At 34.3% G+C, this 6,412-nt stretch overlaps 1 long non-coding RNA gene across 1 annotated transcript; it reads left to right on the top strand.

Annotated features, from left to right (window-relative positions):
• Positions 1-396: 396 nt before the first annotated feature.
• Positions 397-5,872, top strand: LOC109095117. The gene is made up of 3 exons (XR_006154133.1): positions 397-631; positions 1,459-1,577; positions 5,807-5,872. It is a non-coding gene; the product is annotated as an uncharacterized LOC109095117 (long non-coding RNA).
• The last annotated feature ends 540 nt before the right edge of the window (positions 5,873-6,412 follow it).

Genomic DNA, 6,412 nt, shown 5'->3' with positions numbered 1-6,412 from the left:
GTCCATGAAAATCGTACAAATATCACATGCCACGTCCTGACACTTCTGTTGCTTGCATTTGACCCGCATCTGTTGAATTTACTTCATAGAAATGGTTTAGTGTCTTCAAACAAGTCCGTTAGCATCTTAACCGTTTTCAGAGAAGGTAACGTATGCTAACTCCATAGACTGAACTCTTTATGAAAGTTTGGGATTTTAATAAACACAATTTTGTGTAGAGAGAGGCTTTGACAGTTCTGTAAACGTTTTCAATGAATGATTGAAAAATAGGCTTTTTATTAAACCTAAAATATACACTAACGTTACCGTTAATCGTGGGTGGAGTCATTACATCAGCGGTACAGTTCAAGCGTATTTTGATCTCGTCTAATGGTAAAACAAATATTGATAAAAAACTGTTCAGGATATTTATTAAATACATATTCTTTATCTTTTCTACATTTCACCTGTGCTCTAGCTTGGTTCCTTGTGATAAAACTGGCATTGTATACTGAATATTGTTGGCTCTGTGACAGATTGCTTGTTATATTTCCAGATTCTTCCGTGCTTGATGTCCTTCTGCATCCCAGAGTCTGAGCAAACCTCCTGTCCAACAACATCTCCAAAGCACACTGAACCATACGGCTAGCAGGTTAACCCCAGACATACACTAATGCTCAAAATTCAGATTTTATGTTTTTGAAAATAAGTATTTTATGCTTACCAATTTCTGAAAAAAAGCAGATTAAAAAAGTTAAATCAATAATATTGTGAAATTATATTACAATTTAAAATAGCAGTTTTCTGTGAAATGTAATTTATTTCTGTGATGCGCAGCTGTATTTTCAGCATCATTACTCCAGTCTTCAGTGTCACATGATCTTCAGAAATCATTCTAATATGATGATTTGCTGCTCAAGAAACATATATGATTATTATCAATGTTGAAAACTGTTGTGCTGCCCAATATATGTATGTGTTTATGTGTATATATATAGAGAGAGAGAAGAGAGAATTCTTTGATGAATAGAAATTTCTTATTTATTTGCAACAGAAGTCTTTACACTCACTTTTAATTAATTTAATGCATCCTTGCTGAATAAAAATATTAATTTATTTTTAAAAATTTAGTGTACACTACCATTCAGAGGTTTGGGGTCTATATAACAATGAAGCCTTAAAATAAATAAATAAACTCTATGCTGTTAAAACGGTTTACACAAAAATATAAAACACTAGAGCTGTTTTTTTTAACATTCATATTTATCCAGAAGTGTTTCTTTGGCAAAAATTAGCATATTAGAATGATTTCTGAAGGATCATATGACACTAAAGACTGAAGTAAAGATAAACATGAATTCACACCAGAAAACATCTCATAACCTTGCACTTCTGTTATATGTGATGAAATAAATAATCTTTTGTGTGAAATATGAACTGCTATGCAAGTCTTTCTCCTTTTGTTTCCTGTTTCTCCAGCCTCGCATGTGAAGACTTCAGAAGATGCCAGACCTCACAAAGATTTCAGATGATGGCAACTATAGATGAACATGCAAAGCTGCTAAATAATCCTTATATTGTAATCATTGCCCTAAAAGGTAAGTTTGCAGATTTTTAACCAGCTTTGTATGGACCCTTTTCACATTTCTGGGTTTTCTCAGCAGCGGGAAAGTAGTCCAATTGGGTTAACTTGAAGAGCAGTGAATGGAAGAGCACCACAAATATATTTTTTGCATTCCCATTTGCTCAAATAACAAAGAAAAAACTCCATGATAGTGTTTTCATGACATCAATAAAAGGAAAACAATTGAGAGAGACTAATAACAGCAGTCAGAAGAGAAAAACGATTGTCAAATTTACCATCCCTCCCATCGACGCTGGCATTAACGTGAAAGTGACATACAGCCAAGTATGGTGGACACATACTCAGAATTCGTGCTCTGCATTTAACCCAACCCAGAGTGCACACACTCACCGTGAACACACACCCGTGAGCAAAGTGGGCATCATTTAAGCTGCGGCACCCGGGGAGCAGTTGGGGGTTCGGTGCCGCCTTGCTCAAGGGCACCTCAGTCGTGGTATTGCCGGCACAAGACTCGAACCACAACCTTAGGGTTAGGAGTTCAAACTCTCTAACCACTAGGCAATGACTTCCCCTTCCCCTTAGAAACAAATAATTTGTGATTTGCTGCAAAAGGTGATATAATACAAAGAATAGTGTTATAAATGTTTAATACATTTAAAAAAATATATACGAGGATTTACGATGCTGATGACTGTTTAAATCATCACAGTCTTGTGAAACGGGTTCCATTGTTACAGTTTTGGTAATACAGTGTTTCCCAAAGGATTTTGTGAGATTGGTGGGTAGACCTTGTTCTAGGGTGAACATATGCGCCATTATAGGGGACACGTCCCGGCCAGGAATTTTAATATTGCCTAAAACATCCAAAAGCAGTTTGACCAATTACATGCAGGTATTATACACAATCGACCAATCGTGGGGTTGCTGCGCGTGAGAAGGTGAGATCTACAGGGAACAATCAAAGCAATGCAAATATGCGCACGTGTTCGTTCGTTTGTTTGACTTGAAGCGTCACTGCTCAAAAAAAAAAAACAAAAAAAAGACTGCAAAGTAGGTGCGAGAGCGATCCGAAAGCATAAGGAGGCCGTCTGCTCTGCTCTCTAGCTCTCATGAAGTGTCACACAACGATCGACCTGCAAACAGCGCCAAAACCTGGATATTTTAGGCAATATTAAATCCTGGCTGGGACGTGTCCCGTATGAACGGCGCATATGGTCACCCTACGTTAACTGTTAATCCGTTTTACCCCCATAAAAAAAAAACCCTGGTTAACCTTTAATCACGTTTCACACTGCTCAACTTCACGTGGGATTAACTCTTAATCCTGGCTATTCATTAACAGACGTTTCACACTGTACATTACTAAACCCCAGGTTAATGTTCTTATTTACATATTTGTGGTGTCACTGTCACTAATTGGACGAACAGCCGGCAACCAGTTTACACAGCTTTCCTATGTCTTGCCAGTTTTATAACCAAGAGTAAAAAGTGGTGCTGCATACCGCCCCCCGTAAAAATTTTTTTGTACATTTTAAAGTTAAATTCATCTACTGTATCTGGTGCTCTTTGAGAGTTCAAAATTAAGAACTATATATTTCTTAGCTTTTACGGGTTTGGAAAGGCATGGGGGTAAGTGAATAATGACAAAATTTTCATTTTGGGATGGAGTATCCCTTTAATTTCCATCGATACGATATAATTCCGATATTGATGTGAATACTAAAAAAAGCTTCGTAAAAAAAACTGCCAAGAATGCCCACAACATATGTTGTGCATACAACTTATGAAAAATTAATTTGCGAAGTTTATGACACCTTATATAAAACCATATAATATTTTAGATGAAAAAAAAGCACAAATAAATTTATGTTCACCTTTTATTTGTATTTAGCCTTCAAGCTAACAAGAAATGTGAAATCACTGTCAAATAATCGTCTCGGACACACCTATTTAATATTAATATCTTTAACCTCAAACTATAGGCTTTCATAAAATACCAGTCAAAATTTTTGAACAGTAAGATTTTTAATGTTTTTTAAAGAATTGTCATCTGCTCTCAGCAAGCCTGCATTTATTTGATCCAAAAATACAGCAAAAACAGTAACATTTTGAAATATTTTTACTATTTAAAATGTTTTCTATTTGATTTTTAAAAAAATGCTATTTATTCCTGTGACTTCAAAGCTATATTTTTTTAGCATCATTACTCCAGTCACACGATCCTTCAGAAATCATTCTAATATCTGTTTTACTGCTCAAAAATATTTTTTTGTTGAAAACAGCTGAGTACATTTTTTTCAGATTTCTTTGATGAATAGAAAGTTCAGAAGAACAGCATTTATCTGAAATAGAAATCTTTTGTAACATTATAAATGTCTTTATCATCACTTTTGATCAATTTAAAGCATCCTTGCTAAATAAAAGTATTAATTTCTATAATTTCTTAAGAAATCATACACAGGAATAAATTACATTTTAAAATATATTAAAATAGAAAGCAGCTATTTTAAATCTTAAAAATATTTAAATAATATACTAAATTGTTGCATTGCTGTACTTTGTATGAAATAAATGCAGGCTTGGTGAGCAGAAGAGAATTAAAAAAAATCTTACTATTCAAAAAACTTTTGACTGAAGACAGGCTTATTGAAAATGCAAAAATTGAAACAAATGTGCTTTAGCAGTATAAAGAGTATGAAAAGTGCTCTGAGTTGCAGCAGAAGAAATAAAAGAGCAACAACAAAAACATGTTGCTGGAGACAGGCTTATTGAAAATGCAAACTGATTCTGTGCCAGCAGGAGGCACTTTGAGAGCGGTAGAACTAGCGTTTATCTCAAGTAACGGCTGTAATCAAAGCAGCTCTGCTCATGAACGCTTCTTTGTCAGATAAATGAAAACGCCAAAGAAACTTTTCTGAAGACAGTCCTTTCCCTTCAGAGATATGTTCATATAAAACACCCGCAATGTGTTTTGATTTTGAAACGTGCAGTGCTCATGTTTATTCAACGAAAAAGGAAAACACCACAAATAAATCAATGTATGGAAAACACTGGTAATGTATATCGAAATATCGGAAATGTGTTTAAAAATCATATCAATATGAAAAAAATTATATCGCAATACATATTGATATTGAATTATTGTCCAGCCCTAGTTGAATGTGAAACTAAACGAAGAAAAAAGCTGGTGAATTGACTTGAGCTTGAAATTTAAAGTAGGGCTGTGCGATATGGACAAAAAAAAACTATCGTGATTACTTTGATCAATTTTGCGATTTCGATTTTAATCACGATGTTGACACACACAGACATGCTTTACAGTCATAAATGCATTTAGTATATTTTTGAAACATATTTCCAAAAAAAAAAACAATTAGAGCTTTATCAAAAAGTTGTAACATGTCTCTAGAACAGACAGAAGTCAAAATAATCACTAAATAAAGGTGTTACAAAATGTCTACCATATGGCAAATCAATAAAATAAAAATAAATCCCGTGTACAGGTATTTTTTTTCTTTTTTGCCATGTTTGTTATACATTATACATGTAGCGGTGTCTCAGGTGTTGAAATATATTTGTTATACATTATACAGCACAAGTTCACACGTACTCCGTCTGCAGTGCGTATACAGTATGTGTATGCTGTGCAGAAGCAGCAGTGAAACAATAGTAATTTTTTCATCACATATTTTTTTCATATCCCTCCGATTTTTTAATGCAAAACAATAGTAATTTTTTCATCACATATTTTTTTCATATTCCTCTGAAATTAAAAGAATACTGCACATTGTAATTTCTATAAGTTAAGTCTATTATCAAAGCATTTGTCAGTAATACAGTTAAAATAGGGAAAAAATGTGAACGAATGCATTGCAGGCTGATTTAAGGTGTGCCCCTAAATGTTCTGCTTGTACTCCTAAAAATTTCAGTCAGGGGCTCTAGTGCTCCTAGTAAAAATAGTTAGTCTGGAGCTCTGTAAAATATTAATCAGTTTGGACATCTTTTTGCATGTTTACTGAAGAGCACTTTGGGGCTCGGTATTTATTTATGATACAAATGTAAATGTCTGTAAATGAACCTAAAAAAGCTGTTGCATGCCTTTCTCATAAGCACTCGCCTGTTAGCAATGCTAATTTTATTTAAAAACATTATTAATGAGATCATTAAAAAAGTAATATTGTGCCTTTATTAAACAATCCTCCACGAAAACACATTTTTACTGTGTTATCGATGTACTTTCAGGAAGGATCTTATCAGCAAATCTACTTCACAGCACATCAGTGAAAACAGTTGACCGTTACAGACGGGGTGTGTGTTGGATCAGGTTCAGATCTGAATTCTGATGGTAGGTAAATCTCCAGGAACAGGATTGCACAGCCCTGTTATATTGGTAATGTATGATGGATTTTGAACTGTACTGTTTTTATTGCAGGTTTTCTGGGATGACAGTTGAAGAGATCAGCACATCAGATGTTGGGTCTGGGACAGCTATACCTACAGTACACCACACTGACCTCTCTGCTTTTGCATAGATAGCTGACTACTACCATGTCCTGTGGAGGTATTATTATAGCAAACCTGAGCACCTGTGACAGTGGAATAGTTGTAATGAATAGTCACACATGCATATTGGTAAATTTTAAAGTCACAGAGAATTTTTTTAGTACTAGCAATATTTTATATTTATATTTGTAATTTTTTACTAATTCTCTCCAGCAAACACAATAGTTACACCATTTCAAATTCTGAGGTGCACAAATCCTATTCTACAAATAAGAGAACAACAGTATATAAGTGCTCAGTTTAGCCCCTTTCACACTGAGATTCCAGATAATACATGGGTAATGT

Source organism: Cyprinus carpio, chromosome B3 (genome assembly GCF_018340385.1).
Source record: "Cyprinus carpio isolate SPL01 chromosome B3, ASM1834038v1, whole genome shotgun sequence".
Lineage (NCBI taxonomy): Eukaryota > Metazoa > Chordata > Actinopteri > Cypriniformes > Cyprinidae > Cyprinus > Cyprinus carpio.
This window is presented reverse-complemented; position numbering and strand designations above follow the sequence as displayed.